This window comes from Podarcis bocagei (genome assembly GCF_964188305.1).
Source record: "Podarcis bocagei genome assembly, chromosome: 14".
In the NCBI taxonomy this organism is placed as follows: Eukaryota; Metazoa; Chordata; class Lepidosauria; order Squamata; family Lacertidae; genus Podarcis; species Podarcis bocagei.
The window spans coordinates 46244467-46268645 of NC_138139.1; the positions used below are offsets into that span (position 1 = coordinate 46244467).

Below are 24179 nucleotides of genomic sequence, written 5' to 3' on the forward strand. Positions count from 1 at the left end.
GGAGGAGGAGGAGGAGGAGGAGGAGGAGGAGGTTTGGAGTTGATATCCCACTTTATCACTACCCAAAGGAGTCTCAAAGCTGCTAACAGTCTCCTTTCCCTTCCTCCCCCACAACAAACACTCTGTGAGGTGAGTGGGGCTGAGAGACTTCAGAGAAGTGTGACTGGCCCAAGGTCACCCAGCAGCTGCATGTGGAGGAGCGGGGAAGCGAACCCGGTTCACCAGATTACGAGTCCACTGCTCTTAACCACTACACCACACTGGCTCCATGTATGCACACATGCACAGATTGGCCTCTGAGCTATTTCCGGCTCCCTGAACTAGAGGCCAAACGGTTGCCAGTGGATTGCGCCAAGATCCTGCCTTCTCCTCCCCTCTGCCAGCACTTGTGGCTTGTAGGCGTTCTGCAAAACAGAAAGGGCTGCTTGAGTGTTGCAAGCAACGTCGGTTTCGACTCAACATTGTTTTTAGAAGGAGAGGCATATATATATATATATATATTATATAGTGCCCATATAGCATGCTGAAAAAGAGGGGTAAGGTGGTCATAACTCAGTGTCAGAGCTGCTGCCTTGCATGCTAGAAGGGTCCAGGTTTCAGCCCTGGGATCTCCAATTAAAACCACAGAATCATAGAATGGAGAAGAGTTTGTTAAAACCTGTACAGCTGTTTCATAAACTGTAGGTTAAATCAGAATTATCCTGCATCAATCCAAATGGAGGAAGTTGATGGGGTGGGAGATATTTCCCATAACACTATTTTTTAAAAAGAAGTGAGATAGGACTTTGTGCTGTGTATTTTTGTCAATGCTTCTTTCAAAATATTTGTCTCCAAACAGACAAGAAGCTATTGAAAATATTCTAAGAGTTCAACCTTTGTGTGTAATGCTTGGAAATAAGTAATAATTTACTTGCATTGCAGGGCGTTGGAGTAGATGAGCCTTGGGGCCTCTAGGAGAAGACTGGGAGTTGGAGGTGTTTGAAGAGGTAACAGGGCTTAGTGAGCAGGGAGGGTCTGTGGCAGAAAGAAGGCCAGAATCAGAGGCAGGAGAGGGGGGAGGCCGAGAGGCAGAGATGAGTCTGGCGGGGGAAGAGGCATCGGTGTCTCCCCCTCCTGCTGCAACAAGCTCCCCTCCTCCCTTATCTCCCAGAACCAGAAGAGACATAAAACAGGTGGATGAGAGGTTGGTTGGCTGCATGCAGGCAAAGTCTCCGATTACTTGGCGGTGAGGAGGTGGGGTCTTTCAGTCTCAGCAACTGGTTTTCGTGGTTTTGCTAAGAAACTGTTCAAACTCCAACTTTGAACTGTGTGGTTACTGACCAGCACGCTCCTTTGACACCAGTGACAGATTGGGAATATCAGAAACAATATGATAATCTTTATTGTCATTGTCCCATACAGAACAACGAAATTCAAAAACATACATTAAGACATTCAGAAACCAACAAGCCTGCTATCCCAGCTATCCAAACCTGGTTAGCCCCCTAAAAACTCTGATACCCCATTTTTAAATACAACATACGGTACTCCCATACAGACTCCTTAGTAAAGGTAAAGGGACCCCTGACCATTAGGTCCAGTCGTGACTGACTCTGGGGTTGCGGCGCTCATCTCGCTTTATTGGCCAAACCAGAGCAGAGCACAGAAATGCCGTTTACCTTCCCACCAGGGCGGTACCTATTTATCTACTTGCACTTTTGACGTCCTTTCGAACTGCTAGGCTGGCAGGAGCAGGGACCGAGCAATGGGAGCTCACCCCGTCGCGGGGATTCAAACTGCTGACCTTCTGATCGACAAGTCCTAGGCTCTGTGGTTTAACCCACAGCGCCACCCACATCCCTACAATGCGTTTAAAACCAAAATCACATCTGGGTAGAAACTGTTTCTCAGGCGGCTAGTCCTAGTCTTTATAACCCTGTCTGTACCTTCTTCCAGAAGGCAGAAGCTGAAAGAGAAAAACCGATATTGACAGGTTTGCTGAGTCCTTGCCCCTAAGTCAGCGCAGCTGTTTCAGCTACAAGATTTCCTCACCGCCCCAATCTGGATTGTGGGAAAGAATATCTGTGCAACTGAATGCCTCAAAAATCCTGTAATTATTGTGTCATCCCCCACCTTCCCCCCATACAAAAAAAAAAAGGCACCTTGTCAAACACCCACCTCTAACTGGGGAGCATTTTAATGCATTTTGGAGAGGCACCTGAGAACGTTCTGTGGCTTTGTGTGTGCATATTATCTTTCTCTCGTGTGTATATTTGTGGGAGCTTGTGGGCTGCGGAGTGAAGGATAATTTATGGCTCTGCTTGCTAATGGAGTAACTGATGGGGCCAAATCAACCTTCTGCCACCTTGTTAAAAAATCCTCCTAAAATTAAATCCTTACAGGAGCGGGTGCTTGGTTTTTCCTCCTTCCCTTCTCTTCTTCTGCAAGGGATTTGCTGAGCCAGGTCTGAGTGGGGTGAGCTGCAAAGAAAGGCCTTGTGGAAGCAATGTCTTGCCACAGGCTGCGTCTGCTAAAAAGGAGTGTCATTGTGTAGCTGGAGGTGTAGCTGCACCCCACTAAGTATGAGATGCTCACTGAGGCTTCCAGCAGCGACTAATGGAACTCAGAGCTTAGTCACTTGGAAGATCCATCTTTCAGAATGGACCCTCCCTGTCTCTTCTCTGCGGGGTTCTAAGTATCGCCTTTTGTTCCGTCTTTAGGGCATGTGGCCGATGAACCGCCTTGCTCCATTTAAAAAGCAAACAGACTAGGCTGAAAACCTTTCTCTTGTAGTGGGGGTGGGCGACTGAGCCTCAGGTCCCAAGGAATACTCCTACCTAGGAAAGAGAAAACCCATCAGAAAGCATATTTTTTTGTAAGAGAAATTGCAGGCAGCTTCCCATGACAGAGGAGAAAAACCCGCAAGCCACAACTTTTATTTAGGACAGCTCGAAACGTCGCAAAATAGCAAGCTTTCAAGTCCTCCAGAGCTCCTCATCAGGCTGGGTGCTAGAGTAGGGGAGATAAACAGTGAAACAGGCTTGCTTTTATAGCCAGAAAGTCTGCATTGGGTCACAGTGGGCTCATCCACAGGGGTTCTCCACAGACAGGTTTGTGAGGCTGGTGGGAGAGCTTTACTTTCTTTTCCCCTTAGGTATGAAAAAAAGGGAGGCCAGGTTTCATCAAAGGTATTTTCCTTTATGACCCCAGTGGAATCTACACACATATAAAAAAATGCTGTGAAAATGCTTTTTTAAAAAAAGTTTTAAAAAATATACCGAATTTGCCGTAAGCCCGCCATCGCCATCTAGTGTCGCATTCGTATAGTGCACTTAAAACACACTTAAAATGTTATATTTGCAGCTGTATAGCTCAGTTCCCCATTTGCAACTCTTCTAAGACCAGTTAGTCATTCTGAACTAGCTCTATCCCAAATATTATTGGGATACAGGTCTGCACTTTAAAGTGCTGTGTTCAAATGCTCCCCCCTGTTTTCCCCATGAAAACTTGTTCTTTAACGCTGATTCGGAATAAATGGGTTTTCTGCAGATTGCTGTTTATGCCAATTCAGCGGTAAAGAGTGGGTTTTCACAGAGAAAGTGCTGGGGTGAAAAAGAAAATGCTCAGAAACAAGGCTTTGAAGTGCTGACCTGTGCCTAGAAACACAGCACAAAGGGAAGTCTGGATGAGACCAGTCTTACTAATGGAGTTGGGGGGAAATAGAGAAAGGAATTCAATTCAGTTTGCAGTTAAAGGTGAAACTCCCAAGTTTACACTTTCTGTAACATTACGCAAACTGATGCAAAGCCAGCCTTCAAAATTTGCAGTTCTCCAAATTTTATGGTCTAAACCACTGAGCCTAGTGCTTGCCGATCGGAAGGTCGGCGGTTTGAATCCCTGTGATGGGGTGAGCTCCCGTTGTTCGGTTCCAGCTCCTGCCAACCTAGCAGTTTGAAAGCACACCAGTGCAAGTAGATAAATAGGTACCGCTGTGGCGGGAAGGTAAACGGCGTTTTTGTGCGCTGCTCTGGTTTCGCCAGAAGCATCTTGGTCATGCTGGCCACATGACCCAGAAAAACTGTCTGTGGACAAATGCCGGCTTCCTCAGCCAGTAAAGAGAGATGAGCACCACAACCCCAGAGTCGTTCGCGACTGGACTTAACTGTCAGGGGTCTTTTACCTTTACCTTCTCTAGCCAAGTAACACATACTGTAGATGTGTGCCATAAAGTGTACATAAAAATGCATGCATCCGTCTAAGCAATATTGCAGGAACGCATTACAATTCAGAGAAAATACATATTGAACTCGCATAAATGTAGGGTTGCCTGTATGGTTCGAAGTGACTTTTCCACAGGAGAAAAGTCCAGTTGTCCCTTCGGAGGCCAACCTTTTGTGCTATCCTCTCCTGTGAGGCAAAACCACTTTGCCGGCTTTGATACGGCTGTGCGTGCAAGCTGTCCTCACAGCGCCATCCAAGCTTGCGCGACTCCAGGGCTGACAACCCCCTGAGCACTGTGAGGAGTTGCTCTTTTTCTTCTCCTCCCTTCAACCTTTTAGCTAATGAGGAAACAAATGCCTGGGATATTTGTAGCGACCCTGGAGAAGCTGGAGTTGGGAGGTCAGTGTGGGTCCAGCAGAGGAGGCCTTGCACAGCTGAAGGGACCACCAGTCGCCAAGGAAACCAACCGCAACCTGTCAGTGGCAGATGCTCAGGCCGGCCTGTGTGGCTTTGTTCCCCGACGAAAGGGAAAGGCCTGCAATGGGGGAAGGAGTGCAAAGGAAGGGAAACAAGAGAACCATAGAATTTTTGAAGGGCAGAGTTGGAAGAGGCCACGGCGGTCACCTAGCCCAACGCCCTGCAATGCACAAATCTTTTGCCGAAAGTAATTGTGATGATATGATATGTGGATGAGGGTGAAACCAGTCGTGTGTGTGTGTGCGCGCAATATATAACATTTTATAAAACATGCATTTTACTAATTCTCCTGTTTAAACGAGAAGCAGAAAACCGGAACTTTAATTGTCTGTTCTGACATTGTGTCACCTCAAATACGGTTTTGGATTTTGGGGCTGATTTGTTTATTGGTTGCTGCATTTATATCCCAGCTTTTCTCCAAAAGAGCTGAAGGTGGCATATTTTCTCCCCCTTTCCATTTTTGTGAGGTAGATTAGGCTGAGGGCATACCCTCCAACATTCCTCAGATGAAAATAGGGGCATTTCTCATGCCTCTCAGCTGACCGTCCTTGACCCCCCCCTCATTTTTTGTGTCCCTCACCCAACCCAGCCACAAAGCATAACTAATAATAATAATAATAATAATAATAATAATAATAATAATAGAGCATTTCTTATAAGAAGTGCAAATGCCACCGCCACTTAACCAACAGGACACAACACATGCACCCTCTACCGTTCTGAGAAAGCCCCTTAAGCCCAGTTTTATTTAATTTTAGTAAAAGGTAAAGGTACCCCTGCCCGAACGGGCCAGTCTTGACAGACTCTGGGGTTTGTGCGCCCATCTCACTCTATCGGCCGTGGGCCAGCGCTGTCCGGAGACACTTCCGGGTCACGTGGCCAGCGTGACAAAGCTGCATCTGGCGAGCCAGCGCAGCACACGGAACGCCGTTTACCTTCCCGCTGGTAAGCGGTCCCTATTTATCTACTTGCACCCAGGGGTGCTTTCGAACTGCTAGGTTGGCAGGCGCTGGGACCGAGCAGCGGGAGCACACCCCGCCGCGGGGATTCGAACTGCCGACCTTTCGATCGGCAAGCCCTAGGCGCTGAGGCTTTTACCCACAGCGCCACCCGCGTCCCTATTTATTTAATTTTATTCTTTGATAAATTTACAAAGAGAAAAACAAACACCAACAAATACATTTTAGAAAGGGGCAAGATTAGACACAGACACACAATACTTTTTTTTAAAAAAAAAGAAAAGAAAATCAAGACCCCACGTGCTTCTTTCTGCTCCCCCTTTCTTCCCGCCGAGGGCGGCCCTGTCCTCTGCCTACCCCTCAGAGCCAGCGCACCATGTAAGGCCAGGCCTTGGCAATGGCAGCCTCTTTTTCTCCTCTCCTATTCTCCAGCAGCTGCTGTGAGCTGCCCGAGAAAGGACCTTGTCAGCGTTGGCCAGGGAGAGGCAATGGAGAGGCAATGGGATTCACCCTCGCAGCTGCAGCTGCTTCTTGGGGCAAACACCGGCTCATTTTGGTCCCCGAGATGAGCGGCAGTAGCACTGGAAGGGGAAATGGGGACATTCCAGGATCAATTCAGAAGCCAGGATGGCTTTCATAATTCCGGGATTGTCCCTGGAAGATCAGTGCACTTGGAGGGCATGTAATCCTCCTTTTAAAGATTCAAAGAAAGCCAGTTCTCCGTTTCGCTGATTTGGGGGGCGGAGGACCTAGCAAAACATTAAATAGCAGATTGGAACTGATCGTGCTGGTGTTATGTAGCCTAATTGGGCAGGACTTATTAGAACAGGAAGCTAATGCTACAAGATGTTAGGAAACGGGGAGCACACTCCCTCCCTCCACACTCGCTGCCACGAACTGATCAATATTTCTTCCCTGAAAGGTATTTATTTCAAAGAATAGAAAGATCTCAGCCAGCGGAGCACTCAGGGGTCTGCATTTATAGGTTGTATCAAGAGTTAACTTCCTGTCCCCACATGATCAAAAGCTGAGGTCAGGTCTACAAAGGTCACACACACAGAGCGTGGTTTGTTTTGTTGTTGTTTTTTTAAAAAAATCATTGATCAAATTAGAGGCAAACATTTTACATCGATCACCGCCATACCTTGCCAATGTGTGATATCTTGTGCAGCCTGTTTCAGACAATGTGTTCTTTCTCCTCCTCTTCCTTCTCGCTGTTAACGTAGTGAAACGATTTCCCTCATCCAAACCTGAAATCATAAACCCTCCTGGCCTTTGCCCACTAACACACAGCTGGAGGAGGAAACCCCATCCCTCCTTGCCCAGTACCTCTTGACCCTCTTAATGGCTTCCTTGATGGGTTAACGATTGGTCACCATCAGCCTTCGTCCCTCCAGTGACCCCCACTCAGCTAGCACTGCCAAGCTGGTTCGTTTGCATAAACTGAATTCCACGTTTGGCACATTTTATTCAAGCCTCGATTAATTCTAACGTTTACTAAATCCAGGAATTAGGGGGAGGTTCTGGCACCCAGGAGTTTAGGGGATCCTTGTCTACCTCAAAATATATATATATAATGAAATGTAGTGTGGACATGGCCTCAAATTGACAGACTCATCCATCCTTACTCTGAACACAACACGCCAGTAGACACAACAGCTGTTATTCTGGTTCTCCTTTCCTACCTCCATAACATGGTTATGGGAACTACGGAGAGGATGACCCCATCTGTCATTCACTGGGCTGTTGCAAAGGCATCCCCATTGCAACTGTGCTCATTCAGTGGGCACTCCAGACATAACTCACAATAAAAGCTGCTTGGTGGTTGCGATGCAACTCATTAGAGTTTCCTCATTGTGAGCAATGAAATCGTCTCTCCTCAGCATACCTGAGCACGTCTGCTAATCTAACTCTCCTCTCGGGATGCCTTTTAATGAGGGAAGATGGATAGCTCTTCTCAAGGACTTCCTTTGTGTCTATTAGCCACTGCCAAGCTGGGCTCATTTGCATCTCTCCATATGTTTTTTTGGAGATGTGGCGTGGTCCTGAAAGTTAGTCAGAATCATAGAATTGTAGAGTCAGAAGGGACCCTGAGGATCATCTCGTCCAATCCCCTGCAACGCAGGAATTTGCATCTGTCCCGTATGGGGATTGAACCTGTGACCTTGGCGTTATCAGCACCACGCTCTAATCAACTGAGCTATCCAGAGGGAGAAAGTTCTGCAGCCCCATGTCCTGCTTTATAGAGAACAGGCCTCTGTTTGAAAGAGTCCTCTGCTCAGAAGGCTACCCAGTCCAAGCCCAATTCAACTTAGCTTAGCCCCTTAAGCCTGAGACTCCCCAGCTCTGGTGCAAGGGGTAGACCTCATACTTAGGGACATAGGAAACTGTCTAATGCTGAATTAGAGCACCGGACCATCTAACTCAGGCATGTCCAAGGTCCGTTTTGGGGGCCCAAACTGGGGTAAAATCCTAGAAAAACCTCAATAAGTCCAACCCTTTAAAAAGTTCAACAACTTCAATCCTAAAAAAAAGGTCAACAACTTTGGTTGGCTCTTCGGTCGGCCCCCACGGCCCTTCACTTCATCAAATCTGGCCCTCTTTGAAAAAAGTTTGGACACCACTGATCTAACTCAATATTGTCGACACTGACTGGCAGCGACTCTCCGTGGTTTCAAGCTGGGTGTCATGGGCTGGTTGGACACAGAGGAGTGGTGGGAGGCACCAGCTGGGGAACCCCCAAGGGAATAAAGAGCCTGGGGGGTTGGTGGTGGGGCAATGATAAGTCGTTAGAGGGAGAAGAACGAGAAGACGGGGGCAGTGGGGGGGGGAGGTGTCAGAAGCTGAAGAGGCCACAGGGTTTAGTGAGCTGGGAGAGTCTGTGGCAGAGAGCAGTCCAGAAGCAGAAGCAGGAGAGGACGGAGGCCCAGAGGCAGAGACGAGTCTGGTGGGTGAAGAGGTCCCCTCCACCTGGGTGTGTTGCTGGACCAAGGGGTGAGGCAAGTGGTTTTTTTGTGTTGTTGTTGTTTTGAATATTTTTTATTAGGTATTTCAACATAACAATTCGTCAGAAACACATCATCCTCATTTCTCCTCCCCATTTTCCCCTCCCCCCCAAGAAATAAAACCCCACCCTCCCACCACCCCTCGGACTTCCCTCAGCTCCTCTCTCTGGTTTTTCAGCACATGTTATTCTCTGCATATTATAAAATTGTAAAGATCCTTAATTTATCTATCTATATGTTACCAATAAAAAGTTTGTGAGTGTTTATTCAAAACCTGCCAAGGAGTCCAATTCATTTTGTTGTTTCTTTGTGAAAGGTTCCCATTCTTCTCTAAAGTCACAGTTGTCCTTATCACGTAGTTTATGTGTCAACTTCACCAATTCCTCATAGTCCATCAGTTTCTCTTGCCACCATTCTTTGGTTGGGATTTCTCCGTTCTTCCGTCCTTGTGCTATTAAGACTCTTGCTGCCGTTGTCGCGTTCATAAAGATGTGTTTCAATTTCCTTGGCAGGCCGGGGTGAGGCAAGTGTTGCACCCCCTATGGTGGGTTTGGCAGGCAGGGTGGAGGCGATACCCTCCCCTTCTTCTCCCCCTCTCTATTTTTTTTTATAAAATTTTTTATTGGTTTTACAAAATTTTTAAAACAATACAAACATATAAAAAGACATACAAACACATATAGTTTCATAACCTTTTTTTCATAAACCTTGTTTCTCAGACTCCCCCATACCTCCCCTTTCTGCATCCCAATGTCCAAAATTTTTTAGCAACTTCTAAATATTTCTGTCAAGCTTCTGTCCTCTTAATCTTTCCTTCAGTCTAATCTTATATCACTGTAACCCTTTCTATCTCTAAACCTCGACATTCTAACATTCATCAAGTTTATAATAGTCCTTAAGATAGATTTTAAATTTCTTCCATTCTTCTTCCACCGTCTCCTTTCCCTGATCACGGATTCTGCCAGTCATCTCAGCCAATGTCATGTAGTCCATCACTTTCATCTGCCTCTTCTCCCTCTCTCTAGACCAGCCCAGGGATGGGGCGCACGTGGTGGGCGTCCCTTCTCCAGCCACGAGGAGAAGGCGGCGCCATTGCCAGTGTTATGTACTGAAGTTCTCACCCTGGGCCAGCAGGGGGATACTGTAGATAGTTCAGGTCCACATATGCAAATAAGGGATCAAAAGTGACGTTCAGTGATTGGATAGTTACAGAAAGTTGTTACTGTTGCGTTGTAGTGGAGCTCTATATAAGCAGGCTGGCTGAACCCTTGAGTTCAGTTCTGTTCTGACCTGTGAATAAACAAGAGCTGTTTGAAGAATCGCTGTGTCGTCTGATATGTTCACCCACAACTTAACAGCCAGCCTAGCCCCTAAGGCCGGGCTTGCCTTCCTGCAGCTCCAGCCTCGATGAGGGAGCCTGCAGTGGGGGGCCTGGTTATGCCCTCTCATAAATTTGTACCTGGGACCACGGCCCTCCATGCTAAGCCTCTGATGTTCGAGGTCCGTCCTGCCGTGCTGCATCCTGGCAATGCGTTCCGTTCCATGAGCTTTTGCAAACTGTTTCCTCCAAGCTCCTGCGGTGAGGACAGGCCTCTGGCCAATGTGGAAACTGCAAATTACATTTGCAATTGAGCAGCGAGTGATTTCAAATTGGAATCGGCAGGTTCGCTGCTACCTGCTGACAGCAACCATCTTGACAAAAGGCAGCTGATCTGAGGCTCTGCCAGGTTCCTGTGCCTCCTTTGCTTATGCATATGGAGGGGCTCTGTCAGTTTGTGGAAGCAGTAAGCCATTTCCAGAGACTGGATTACATTTAACTCTCTGTGTGTGGTGTATGTGTGTGTGTACGCCTGCAATTTGCAGTGCACCAACACCCTTTTTCCCCAGAGGCTTTTGTGATGTATGCGAGAGCTGATCCACACATTTATTTACTTAGTTTTAAAGCAGTTATCTCCCGCTTTTCTGTGAGTTTTCCACCGGCACCCCGGGGGCAGATGGCAGTAAATAGTTTAAGAACACATTGCATTGCAATAAAAACAACAACAAAATAGAAACTGGAGCCAATTAAAGAGTAAATAAATGATGGATTTCACAGAAGAACTGCTAAATAGATGTTGTCAAGAGCTTGGGCATATCCAATGAGATGTTTTTAACCGTCATGGAAAAGATTTCAATGTAGGAGCATGATGGTTGGGACTGGGGAGCCTGTTCTGTTGATAGTCTGGGGGCCAGTGCCGAGAAGGCCCTGACCTCTGAAGACACCCGTCTCACCTTTGGAGGTGGAAGCATCTGAGTCTATCCTACAGTCAACTCAATGATGTGAGACACCATTTAATGTTGCAGTCATCACTTGATGCTGCAAGCAAATGAGATGCATCTGGGATAGTCCATGAAACACTTGTTTCATCTGAAAATAGACGTTGGAGCTGATTTGGGGGTGTTATGGAAGTTCTGCTTATTGCTTTTTCCTCTACGATAGGGAAAGAGATTTTGTATCCCTTTGATTCCCATTTCAATACAATCTCATGTCATCTGCACTTCCCAAACCATTTATATGCACCAGGTGAAAACATTCCTCATCTCCCAGGCCTTTCAATCTATGACCTTTTTAATTTATGTATTTTTGCATTTTTATATTGTAAACTGCCCTGTGTTCCTCAGATAAAGGGTGGTATGGAAATGTTGTTGATGATAACAACAACAACAACAATATATGAACCAAAATGCAACTATCTTTCACACTTTTCTGAATTTTGCAATGCTGGCTCTCTACACATCATATATTTAAAGCACATCACTTTCCCCATAAAACCCCATGAACTGCAGTTTGTTAAGGGTCCTGGGAACTATAGTTCTGTGAAGGGTAAACTACAGCTCCCAGGATGCTTTAAATGTGCTTTACATGTATACTGCATATGAAGGCATGGTTCTCCAACCATAAAATGTGCATGGAAGTGCAAATATACAAGGAAAATGCACACAATGTGTATTTATTTATTTATTTATTATTTATTTATTACACACAGTTTGTATAACCACTCGAATGTAAAAAGAAAAAAGAAAACCTCACAGTGGTTTACAAAATGAGTGGAATTAATTAGTGAAAAGTACACAGAAATGCATCATATTAGGGAACGCTGCTTGCAAAAATGTCTCTTGAGCAAAATTGTGTCCAGCAATGTGGATGTTAAGAGAAATGGGCACAAGAGCGAGTACAAATTTTCATGCAAGCTCTTAAAAAGCCATTCACAAACTGATGCAGAAATGGTGCAAGCTGGAATGAAGAAGGGAAGAATGAATCATTCAATTGTAGAGTTAGAGGGGACCACGAGGATCATCTAGTCCAGGCATGGCCAAACTTGGCCCTCCAGCTGTTTTGGGACTACAACTCCCATCATCCCTAGCTAACAGGACCAGTGGTCAGGGATGATGGGAACTGTAGTCCCAAAACAGCTGGAGGGCCAAGTTTGGCCATGCCCCAACCCTCTGCAATGCAGGGCTGTTGTTTTTTTGCCCAATATGGGGCTCAAACCCACAACCCTGACATTAAGAGTCTCATGCTCTACCAACTGAACTATTCCTCATGGGCAAACTCAACCAATCAGTTCATTTTTAGTCTCCGATAGCTGTTTCACATGGAGAAGCTATTGCTTGATGGTGCTGTTGCAGAGAGAATGGCACATATATTTGAAGTAGTGGGAGGTAGGGATTAACGTCCCCATATAGCTTTTTTGTTACACTGGCACCTCAGGTTACATACGCTTCAGGTTGCAGACTCCGTTAACCCAGAAATAGTGCTTCAGGTTAAGAACTTTGCTTCAGGATGAGAACAGAAATCGTGCTCTGGCAGCGCGGCGGCAGCAGGAGGCCCCATTAGCTAAAGCAGTGCTTCAGGCTAAGTACAGTTTCAGGTTAAGAACGGACCTCTGGAATGAATTAAGTACTTAACCCGAGGTACCACTGTATTTTAAGAGAGGTGGACCCTAAGCTGGTTGCATTTCCAACTCAATGTCCCGTCCCCCCCGCAGCCTAAGTGGGTGCTAGCAAAGTCACTTAAATAACACAACTGGTGTCCAGAAAGAAAACTCCTGACACCACTTAACTGAAGAAACTTGAGGAGAAAGGAACAGAGACGTTTTTGTCACTCTCTGGTTGGGCCTTGTACGTAGCAGGGAGACATTCAACCAAACATACAGAGGAAAACTCATTCAAAGCTACACACTCAATCAGAGAAGGCGCTGGTTCAGTGAGGATCCTGCAGCGCTGCCTGGTTCCCATCTCCCTTTTGGCTAGTTGACCTGAACATGAAGAGAAATACATAACCCTTAAGTTACAAATGGAAATATTCCTGTCATTGCACTTTGAACAGCTGGATCCTTTGAAGAGGCAATCTTTGTGCTTGATTCTTTAAGCCTGGGGTGAGGGTCCTTTTTTGGTCTGAGGACTGCATCCCAGAGTGGTTCAGCAATCAATTCCTTCTCCCAGGGAGGGGAATAGGGGTTTCCTAAGAACTCTCAACTCCCTTAACAAACTACAGGTCCCAGAATTATTTTGCAGGAAGCCATGGCCGCTTATTGTTGAGTGATGTGACTTTAAACGTATAGTTCAGAATGAATCTATAATCTTACCTTCAGCTGAGTCTGATACAGGTTAGGAAGAGGGAGTTGATATGATGGGATTGATATAAACAAATTGCACCATTCACATTCTAACTTGTTTATTTCCAACATATTCCAAGTTTGCTGGTGAGATTTTCCTCTTAAAGGCTCATACTTGATGACTAATTGCTTTTGCTCATTACCTTTCTCTCCCTCCCAAACACCGTTCATCTAGAACGGGGAGCGTTGCAAAGGAATTGAGTGAGGAGGAGACTAGTACATTTGATTGCTTGTTTCCCAAGCAATTTGGAACAATCAGAATTTCTTCACCATTTCCCCCTTTTCAATGTGTTTCAGGTGAAGCAGTCAGCGGCCTCTGTAAATAAATAAGGGACCTCACCGAATACCCTCACACTTGCCCCTCTTTCAAAGTTATTAGCCTCTGGGGACATGGGCTGGGGAGGGCAGCATTGATACGAGTGGGGTCACATGCCTCCATGCAGAGCTACACATGATGTTTGCAAAAGAATTATGCAACGGCAGCGGTTGGGAACATTTGGCATTATAGCAAGGAATCGAAAGCAGCCAGAGAGCAGAGAGATGGATATGATGGGACTCTCGTTTCCATCTCCCTGCCCTGCTCCGCAGGGAAAGTGCCATAGCTCAGTGTCAGAACATCTGCTTTGTGTCTAGAAGGTCTCGTTTTCATTCCCCAGCACCCCCCTGCCTGAGCCCCTGGAAAGCTGCAGCCAGACGAGACAGACTTAGATGGACTGATGGTCTGATCTGATAATAATAATAATAATAAATTTTTATTTATACCCCGCCCTTCCCGGTTCAAAAACCGGGCTCAGGGCGGCTAACAACAAATTTAAAACACTTAATTAATGCAACAAAAAACAGCATAAAATACAATATAAAATGTGAATAACAATAAATTCAGAATTCAAAAATCAATTCAGGGGGGAAACCCATCCAATAAACATTAGATGATCACCAGGGCTAGCTGGCTAAATTAGTCCTATTTGGGCCAGCGTGGGGACCAGGGGAGAATTAGCTGTAGGATCCCAGAGTGGGTAATCTTCATAAAAAGGGGAGGGAAGGAAGGGGAATAAAAGATCAGGCTAAGTTCAAGTTGAAAGCCAGGTGGAATAGCTCTGTCTTACAGGCCCTGCGGAAGGAAATTAAACCCTGCAGATAGAAGGAAGGCACCTGTGTTCTTGTGTTCTGGGTGTTCTGGCTGGGTGCAAAGGTTTTTCTCTCGCATTTCAACAGGAATGCTGTTCCACAGAACAGGGGCAGCCACACTACAAGCCCTGCTCTGAGTTTCTGCAGAACAGACTTCCGAGATCTTTGGAACTGGCAGGAGAAACTCCTGCACAGACCACAGCGATCTACGGGGTGTACAAGGGATAAGGCAGATAGAGAGGTAGCTTTGCCCTACAAAATCAAAGGAGGCTTTCCAATGAGAGGGAGCTGAGGTTCCTTAACAGCAACAAGAGTTATATTATTTATACCCTGTCCATCTGACTGTGTTACCCTAGCCATTCTGGGTAGCTTAGAATGAAAACACAGCAAACACCAAACATTAAAAAATTGCCTGCCTTCAGATGTCTTTGGAAAGTTGTGTACAGTGGTTAAGTACTTAATTCGTTCCAGAGGTCCGTTCTTAACCTGAAACTGTTCTTAACCTGAAGCACCACTTTAGCTAATGGGGCCTCCTGCTGCCGCCGCGCCACCAGAGTACAATCTCTGTTCTCATCCTGAAGCAAAGTTCTTAACCCGAGGTACTATTCTGGGTTAGTGGAGTCTGTAACCTGAAGCATATGTAACCTGAAGCGTAAGTGTAGCACCCTGCTTGTGGTTAACGCTTAGCTGGAATGAAATATTCAACGCAGCAATAGAGAAATTAAAATAATTATTTATTTGTCAGACAAATAAATGAGAGGCACAGTGGTATATGGTTACCAAGCTCTGGCCTGGCTCCTGCCATTATGGCCAGCCCTTATATTCCCTTAATCCAGCCCCCTTTGCCTCTGTCCAATCAGCCTAGTTGGATTTCCTATTGGCTGATTGCTATATCCAATCCTAAAAGATACACCCACATCCTCCTGTCCTTATATGGAACACAAACAGCTATATATTGTTACATCTATAAATGACAAATAAGTAGTAATATATCTTACATGTGTCTCAACAAGGAATCTTAATTACCAGCTCACCTCTTGCCCTCCCTGCCCTATTGCCTTCTAAAACAAATGGTTAATCTTAAATTTTTATCTTAAACATATGTCAAGGATCTTGAGTTTCACATCAACATTGAAAGATATCCTTCATTTGAAGGTTTCTAAACAAATGTCTGACAGCTAATATATCTGGACAGCATTTGATGGCGTCTTCCTGTCTGGCAGGGGGGCTAAACTGCTGGCTGACTTAATTCCAGGATAAATACAACTCTTCTAGCATTTGTTAAATCCTTTGCATAATTACATTTAAGCCAATATATTTAATACACAACACAGATAGCCTCTTAAAAGGAATAAGGCCTTTTTAAAGTAGAGAGAGAAAGAAAAAAGAACTCAGTTTAAAACAGTTTCAGAAGAAACCTCTTCAGTTTACATCCCCCCCTTCTCCAGCCAGCTGCTTTTCCCATTAGCTCTTCCTCAAACTCTCTCAGTTTAAGAAAGATACAGCTTTAAAAAGACTTCCCAAAAAAAGCCTCTCTTTCTGTGTCAGCTAGATGCTTCTCCCCATTTGCCTCTGGCCTTAGAAAATACAGCTCAAGGTTTAAGAGAGGCCCATGGTATCATTTTACTATTTGCCCATTCCTAATTATATTTATCTCTGCCTTTGTTATCTTCTGTAACATGTAGGGTCAGTGTCATTACTCAGTCTGTAATTTCAGCTTTTATGACTTTGAGAATTGCTTTCTGCTATCAATCAAAAGAGGCCCCTTTGTCTAGGAAAACATTACCAGTGTTTTCTTAAGCAGCTAGCCTTCTTGCCTGGCATGAAACGTTTGAAAATCTACTTTTGAAAATCTAAGCCCTCTTTAATATACAAGTCCTGATCAAACATTAATAAAATGCAGGCTTATGCCTGATGCCTCATTCCCCCCTTTCAAGCTCAAGGACCTTCATCCCAAGTGTCCTTGATAGCTTGACCTTCATCATATTCCTGAGGTAAAGCTCTGTATAGGGCCATGATATGAGGTAGAGTTTCATTTGAAACCATCTTGCTAATTGTACTTCTAAAACATGAAATGATACATGGCATCATACATAAAACCATTACCACTACTGTCAAGAAAAACAAGCAAGACAATAGTATCCCTTTGAGTCCTGTGACATTAGGTAACCAATTGGTGAGCCATCCCATATCCCATCCTTCCCATGTTTGTACTGGGACATGTGCTATATTCTCCATCTTTGTGGCCAACACACGGATTGCCTCACCATTATCTGAAATGTTAAAGCAACAGGCATTCCCTGTCAAGTTCAAGACTCCACATAGGCCTCCCTGCTTGGCAAGTACATAATCCATTCCCATTTTCAGCTGCAAAATGGCGGCTCTACTTTCATCCAACTGTTGTGCAATAAGTCTCAAACTCCGGGCCGTTGCATTGGTTACAAGTTCCACTACTGCTTGCAATCGAATTATTCTGTTTAGATTATAAATAGGATCCCGTGCCCCTTGTATGAGCTCACCAGGATTCCAGGAGGCAGGATCATAATAGGCTATAATGCGCTCTGGTGGCCAATCATCAGTACCGCTCCAACTTTGGGTACTTCCTCCTGCTATATGAGAAATATCAGCGTTTCTTCGTGTACGCTTGGCCAAATTAGTGGGCATAATCCACATTGGTGGTAATACCCATCCCAGGAAACAAGTCCCACTCCATTTGGAGGGGAGTTTCTTGTATGCCCATTCTCCACATATCCACCACAACCATCGGGTCTGAGGGTTTTGGTATGTGGAGTGCATAAGGCGAAATAGCAAAAGAGGTAGAGAGTTCACAGTGCAGTATGTTAGATTGCCTTTTTCTGTCACAGTTATGTTCCATACCACTTTCCATGCATGAATAAAAGGAGGTGCACAGGGCAAGGCATCCCGAGTTCGATAGGTAGTATCGTGTGCCCAGGTATTCTTAATATTATCCCAAGTATAGTGACAATGAGAAGAGCCTATCATGGTAGAATCAGCTGCATCTGATGATTTATGTACACAGAATTCCCCTTGTACAGGTATAACTCATAATGGTTTAGTTAAGTTCCATCCGAGGAAATTCTGTACTTCTGCTTGGTGTGGCATTTCGCTTACCATACCAATGGCATCTAATGGTATCGGTAATAAGGGCATACCTCCCTCTGAATCATCTGGCCCGAGAGAGCAAACAAGGCAATTGGTCCTATTTGCAACATTGGCTACCATTTCAGCTAAACCTACCCACATATTGTGGTCATGGTGGAATCCATATTTAGTCAATTTGGCCAGATTCAAGGACCCTTCCCCTTCCCAAGGGATCAGGATTAATAATAGAATCATGTTGATGTCTAGCATATGCATTCCTTCCACAAAAGATTACCTTATTGTGATAGCAAATAAATATTAGTCCCAATATAATTCCCCCAGTGACAGGAATGGGGAACCACCAAGACCAAAACATATATCCCGAGGATCCCCAATGAGTAATATCTCTGATAATTGTTCCACAAGGGGGCAGTCAATCAATTGTATAAGAGAATCTTTCCTTTCACAATCGCTGGTTCAGATGCTCCTCAAGCTTCAGGCGTGCGCAGGTCAGCCAGCTTCCAGGTTGTGGCTGCAGCAGGCCGGTCGTCTAATGTTGCCCGTGACCTAGCCCGTTCCCGGTAGGGCTAGATACAGGGGTTTTTGGAGAGAGTCAGTTTTAAAGGATTAGAGGGGTCACCTTTGCACGTCCAACTGCCTTCGGACTTCTTCAAACGGGAGTGATGAATCCAGGGGGGTCACCTCAGCTACCTTCACCGCTGTTGGAGTAGAGAGCAAGACGGTGTAAGGTCCACGCCACTTAGGTGCAAGTGGATCACGTTTCCACTCTTTCACCCATATGCTATGCCAGCCTGAAGCTGATGAATCGGCCCGGCAATGCTGCACGGCGTGCGCTCGAGGGCCCACCTGTTAAGATAAAAAAAAAAAAACAAACACGGGAGAGAGACAAAAACACGGGAGAGAGATTGCACTTATCCCTGTGTCACATGGTCTCCTATTTGTTTGAGGTCAGTTGGAATATCCTGAACAAAGGAGGGCGGCCTCCCATACAGGAGCTCAAAAGGTGACAACTTAAGTCTTTTTGTGGGTGTGCACCGAACACGAAACAGTGTTATGGGTAACACGTCTACCCTCCTGAGACTTTAGACATATTAGTGGGCTTCTGGCATGCCCTGCAGATACCTTGCACAAGCGTCTGGCGGTAGGTGGTAAGCCTGGCCAGGTGAATTGCATTGTTTGGATCCCAATTAGGATCTTCCAAGGGAAAGTTGTCCTGGAGATGACGACCAATATTATAAATATTTCCCACTCTGGCCTGCTCACGCAAATATATCTGTGCCTTTTCAATTATGTCTCTCCTTTCCTCAGTGGTGAACAGAGTATTCAGGAGCTGGCGGCAATCTGTCCAAGTAGGACTATGAGTATTTATTATTGAAGTCACCAAGTCCATCATAGCCTGAGGTTTTTCTGCAAAAGATGGGGTGTGTGTTTTCCAATTCATCAGATCTGTAGTCGTGAATGGAATATATTGCAGGGTCGAAGTTCGAGGTGGCCGTGGTCCGAGTTGCCCGTTAACCAGCACAGGCTCCTCAAGTGCATCAAATACTCTTCTGAGAGGGGCTACTACGTGATCTTTCTCTTCGCCTTGCTCTAGGGGCCTCAAATCATAGGGGATGGTATTTGTCCCAAGGCGTTCTTTTAGCAGCTTTATACGCCTGGCTGTATTGCTTGCTGACCGATTAAGGTCTCCCTGTAACTTCTGTAATAATTCTCTAGGACTTGGATGTACAGGGGTTTGGGGTAGGCAATCAGTTGTTTCACTAAAAGAGACTGTAGATGGAGTTCTACTGGGACTCACAGGTGGAATAACCACTTCTGCTTGGGCTTCATTATAGAACTCCAATGCCTCCTGAAGATATTTTTCATAATCTATCAAGGAATCAAGTTCTGTGACTCCACCCCCATTATTCATTCCACTTTCTTGCCTTGGGGTTACAACTGGTGGAGTGTTTGGATTTATTTGGCAAGATTCCTTTCCTAGCTTTGGCTTTTACAGCCAATAATTTGCATCGTTGGACTTTGCATTCCCTTATCCATGGAGGATTTTTATTTAATGTGCTCAGCCAGGAATCTATATATGAAAATTGTTCTGGGCACCCTCCAATTTCATTGGCGATGTTAGACCAAAGTTTGCTTACTAAATTTATATCAAAGGTTCCTTGAGATGGCCATTCAGTATTTTGCTTCGGCCACTCTAATTCACATAACGTTCTCAGGCGCTCTGGCGTCATTTTGACTCCATACGCCCCTGAGAAGGCTTTCTTAAAATTATTTAACATACATTCAAGAGGTGTATTTTCCCCTTTTGAACCCCCAACTCCCATTGTATGGCCCTGTGAAGTATCCACTCAGTCACTCACACACACGCTTCGTGGGTTTCCTTGCCCAGATGGAGTCGCCTCACTGGGAACCGAAGTACTACCCACTCCACACTCAGGTCAGCTACAGATTGCTCTGTACTTTCTCACACATACAATGCGTTAGATACTTCACCACACACTACCTCCCATTCTTCCCTTTTCCCCCACCAGATCACCATCTGATGTATCCAACCACCTAGCGTACTCAGTTCCCACTTACTGAGACGCAGAAGTTTGATCAAGACTTCTCTTCCTCCCAATTAATTGGAGGGCCAAAAATCCCTTTGTGCACTTACCCCTGGTTGGTTCCGTTTCCCCCCCGGTCCGTCGCCGCCAGTGAGCAGGGTATCAGACAGACGAGACTGCTGCGTTCCCCTGGAAAAAATTTTTCCAGTGCGCGCTGGGTAGGCACAGTTGTCCTCTCTCTTGTACCCCGTCCAGTGAGGCGAAGGCGCTGCGTTCCAGCAGACCACTTATCCGAGTCGCAGGCACCATAAAATGTAGCACCCTGCTTGTGGTTAACGCTTAGCTGGAATGAAATATTCAACGCAGCAATAGAGAAATTAAAATAATTATTTATTTGTCAGACAAATAAATGAGAGGCACAGTGGTATATGGTTACCAAGCTCTGGCCTGGCTCCTGCCATTATGGCCAGCCCTTATATTCCCTTAATCCAGCCCCCCTTTGCTCCTCCTGTGGCTGCCTCTGTCCAATCAGCCTAGTTGGATTTCCTATTGGCTGATTGCTATATCCAATCCTAAAAGATACACCCACATCCTCCTGTCCTTATATGGAACACAAACAGCTATATATTGTTACATCTATAAATGACAAATAAGTAGTAATATATCTTACATGTGTCTCAACAAGGAATCTTAATTACCAGCTCACCTCTTGCCCTCCCTGCCCTATTGCCTTCTAAAACAAATGGTTAATCTTAAATTTTTATCTTAAACATATGTCAAGGATCTTGAGTTTCACATCAACATTGAAAGATATCCTTCATTTGAAGGTTTCTAAACAAATGTCTGACAGCTAATATATCTGGACAGCATTTGATGGCGTCTTCCTGTCTGGCAGGGGGGCTAAACTGCTGGCTGACTTAATTCCAGGATAAATACAACTCTTCTAGCATTTGTTAAATCCTTTGCATAATTACATTTAAGCCAATATATTTAATACACAACACAGATAGCCTCTTAAAAGGAATAAGGCCTTTTTAAAGTAGAGAGAGAAAGAAAAAAGAACTCAGTTTAAAACAGTTTCAGAAGAAACCTCTTCAGTTTACATCCCCCCCTTCTCCAGCCAGCTGCTTTTCCCATTAGCTCTTCCTCAAACTCTCTCAGTTTAAGAAAGATACAGCTTTAAAAAGACTTCCCAAAAAAAGCCTCTCTTTCTGTGTCAGCTAGATGCTTCTCCCCATTTGCCTCTGGCCTTAGAAAATACAGCTCAAGGTTTAAGAGAGGCCCATGGTATCATTTTACTATTTGCCCATTCCTAATTATATTTATCTCTGCCTTTGTTATCTTCTGTAACATGTAGGGTCAGTGTCATTACTCAGTCTGTAATTTCAGCTTTTATGACTTTGAGAATTGCTTTCTGCTATCAATCAAAAGAGGCCCCTTTGTCTAGGAAAACATTACCAGTGTTTTCTTAAGCAGCTAGCCTTCTTGCCTGGCATGAAACGTTTGAAAATCTACTTTTGAAAATCTAAGCCCTCTTTAATATACAAGTCCTGATCAAACATTAATAAAATGCAGGCTTATGCCTGATGCCTCATAAGTAACCCGAGGTACCACTGTAGTTGTTTATCTCCTTGACATCTGACGGGAGGGCATTCCACAGGGAAGGTGCCACTACCGAGGAGGCCCTCTGCCTGGTTCCCTGTAGCTTCACTTCTCTCAGTGAGGTAACCACCAGAAGGCCCTCGGAACTGGACCTCAGTATCTGGGCAGAACGATGGGGGTGGAGGCGCTCCTTTGTGTATACATAGGGATGGGAAGCCTGTGGCCCTCCAGAAGTTGTTGGACTACAAGTCCCATAATCCCTGACTATTGGCCACAGCATCCCAGGGACCACAAGTTGCCCACCCCACAGTGCTTTGCCCACCCTGCCCAATCCTAAAGAGGAATTGGGTGGATCCTGTTTTACAAAAGCCACATCCACTCACCAAGGGGGAAAGAGATAGTGCAGGGACCTCTCTTTTCATGCAGGTGGCCCCAGATTCAATACCTGACACCTCCAGGTAGAACCAGGGGAGACCCCTGTGCAAAATCCTAGAGCAGCCTTTCTCAACCTTGGGTTGCCAGATGCTGGACTACAACTCCCATCATCCCTAGCTGGCAGGACCAGGGACCAGGGATGATGGGAGTTGTAGTTCAACAACATTTGGGGCCCAAGGTTGAGAAAGGCTGTTCTAGAGAGCTGCTGTCAATCTGTGTAGAAAATACTGAGCTAGCTGGACCCGTGGCCTGACTCAGTAAAAGACCGCTTCCTCTCTGTTCCTAATAAGGCTGGATTTAGCTCCTGGCTATGTGCACAGCGAGAGAGATCTTTAGGGATCCGACGCAGGTTTTCGATGTCATGTGATACCACTGTGGAGGAATAGGGAAGAAATACTCCTGGTTATTGCAAGAGGAACGATAACATCAAAAAGGGGGCCCTAGGCAGAGTCGTGTTCTCTCAGCTGCAAGCCTTGCCTTCAGCTGTTTTTAAGGGTAACTCAAACAACGAAGTGTTTCCAACACTGAATATGCTGCCGTAATTATTACTACTCATAATGTAAGGTACTGGGGGAAAGAGTTAAATCAAAATAAGAACCTTATATGAGCTGTTTTGCTGAACAAAAAAAGGGTTTTGTTCTTTATCTGGGGGCAAGTTTATTATGATAGGGTTGTTCACTACCATGTCAATGGCCTTCCAGATGTTGATGGACTCCCAATTCTCAACAGCCCCGGCCAGCATGGCCAAGGGTCAGGAATATATGGAGCTGTAGTTTTGCAAGCTTTTAATGTCTAATGCATTACTGTATTTTAATATTTAGTTGGAAGCCTCTCAGAGTGGCTGGGGAAGTCCAGCTAGATGGGCGGGGTATAAATAAATTATTATTATTATTATTATTATTATTATTATTATTATTATTATTATTATTATTATTGCCACAGGTCTTCCACCCTGAACTATGTGCAAAATAGTATGTAATTTTATCTCCTTTAATTTTGGATTACAAGTCCCATCATCCCTGACAATTACCTGTGCTGGCTAGAAGTTTCAGTCCATCATATCTGGAGGGCACGATGTTCATTATCCTGGTGTAAAGTTACTCTCTTCAACCGGGGGAAACTTTCTTGGATCGTGGGCTGCATTTCCATCTGAGCAACCTTACATGGGCCGCATGCCGGTGGTGGGTGGGGCAAGAGGCAAAAGTGGGCGGGGTCACAAATGTGAATGAGGCAACAAGAAGGCTTTGTTAGTGATGGATTAGCATAGAGCGAGTTGGGAAAGGAAACAAAAATAAGCAGAAGCTGGGTACTTCTTCCCTTTTCTTTGATGGGGTCCTTTCTTCACACTAGCGGTTTAAATGGTGACACTTCAGTGCAAGATGGTTTGCATGTCTAAGTGGAAGCTAAAGGTTATATTCCAGCTGGCTGAAGAGCTTTTGTTAAAGCCAAGTGTGTTCTCCAAGTTGCCTCTGTGTGACTAGGAGTAAGCCCCACAGAGTTCAAAGGAGCTTACGTCCAGGAAACTATGCATCGGCTTATTAAAATCCTAGTATACTGTGTGTTGAAATATGTACCTGCTCTTTGGTGGCAGTGTACGTGTGTAGTTATGCATATTGCAGTGACTAAGAAAACAGAAATGTTAAATTCTTAAAGCAAAATATTTTGGCTTCTGCTTTCATCAGTTGCTCTGATAAAAATTATGCCGTTTCCAAGGAGGCTGTTATAGAGCTTTGAGAATGGACTGCTCAAAAGACCTTTGAAGCCACTGAAGCTAAGAGATGCTGATACCCTACTCTAGCTTGAAACCCTGCAGTCTTGATATGCTCAGATTTTACATCCAGAAGTTCTTCCTTTCTCCTAACATTGCTGGATCTGTCTGCATCTCTATAGCAATTATCGATAACATAGACAGGCTGCAGTTCTCAGAATTAAAATGTTTAGCAACAGGATGCTCTGCTTTTCTTTTTTCTCAAAATTGATGATTTGTGGTTTCTAAAATGTTTCACAGGTTGATTTTGTGATGCAATTTCCCCCCAGAGAAAGAGC

The 24179-nt window shown here is 45.1% G+C and overlaps 1 protein-coding gene across 5 annotated transcripts in view; it reads left to right on the forward strand.

Annotated features, from left to right (window-relative positions):
* Nucleotides 1-24179, forward strand: part of LOC308572990 (ATP-sensitive inward rectifier potassium channel 12) — a 77770-nt gene that overhangs the window by 20487 nt on the left and 33104 nt on the right. The gene's annotated exons all lie outside the window — the stretch shown is intronic.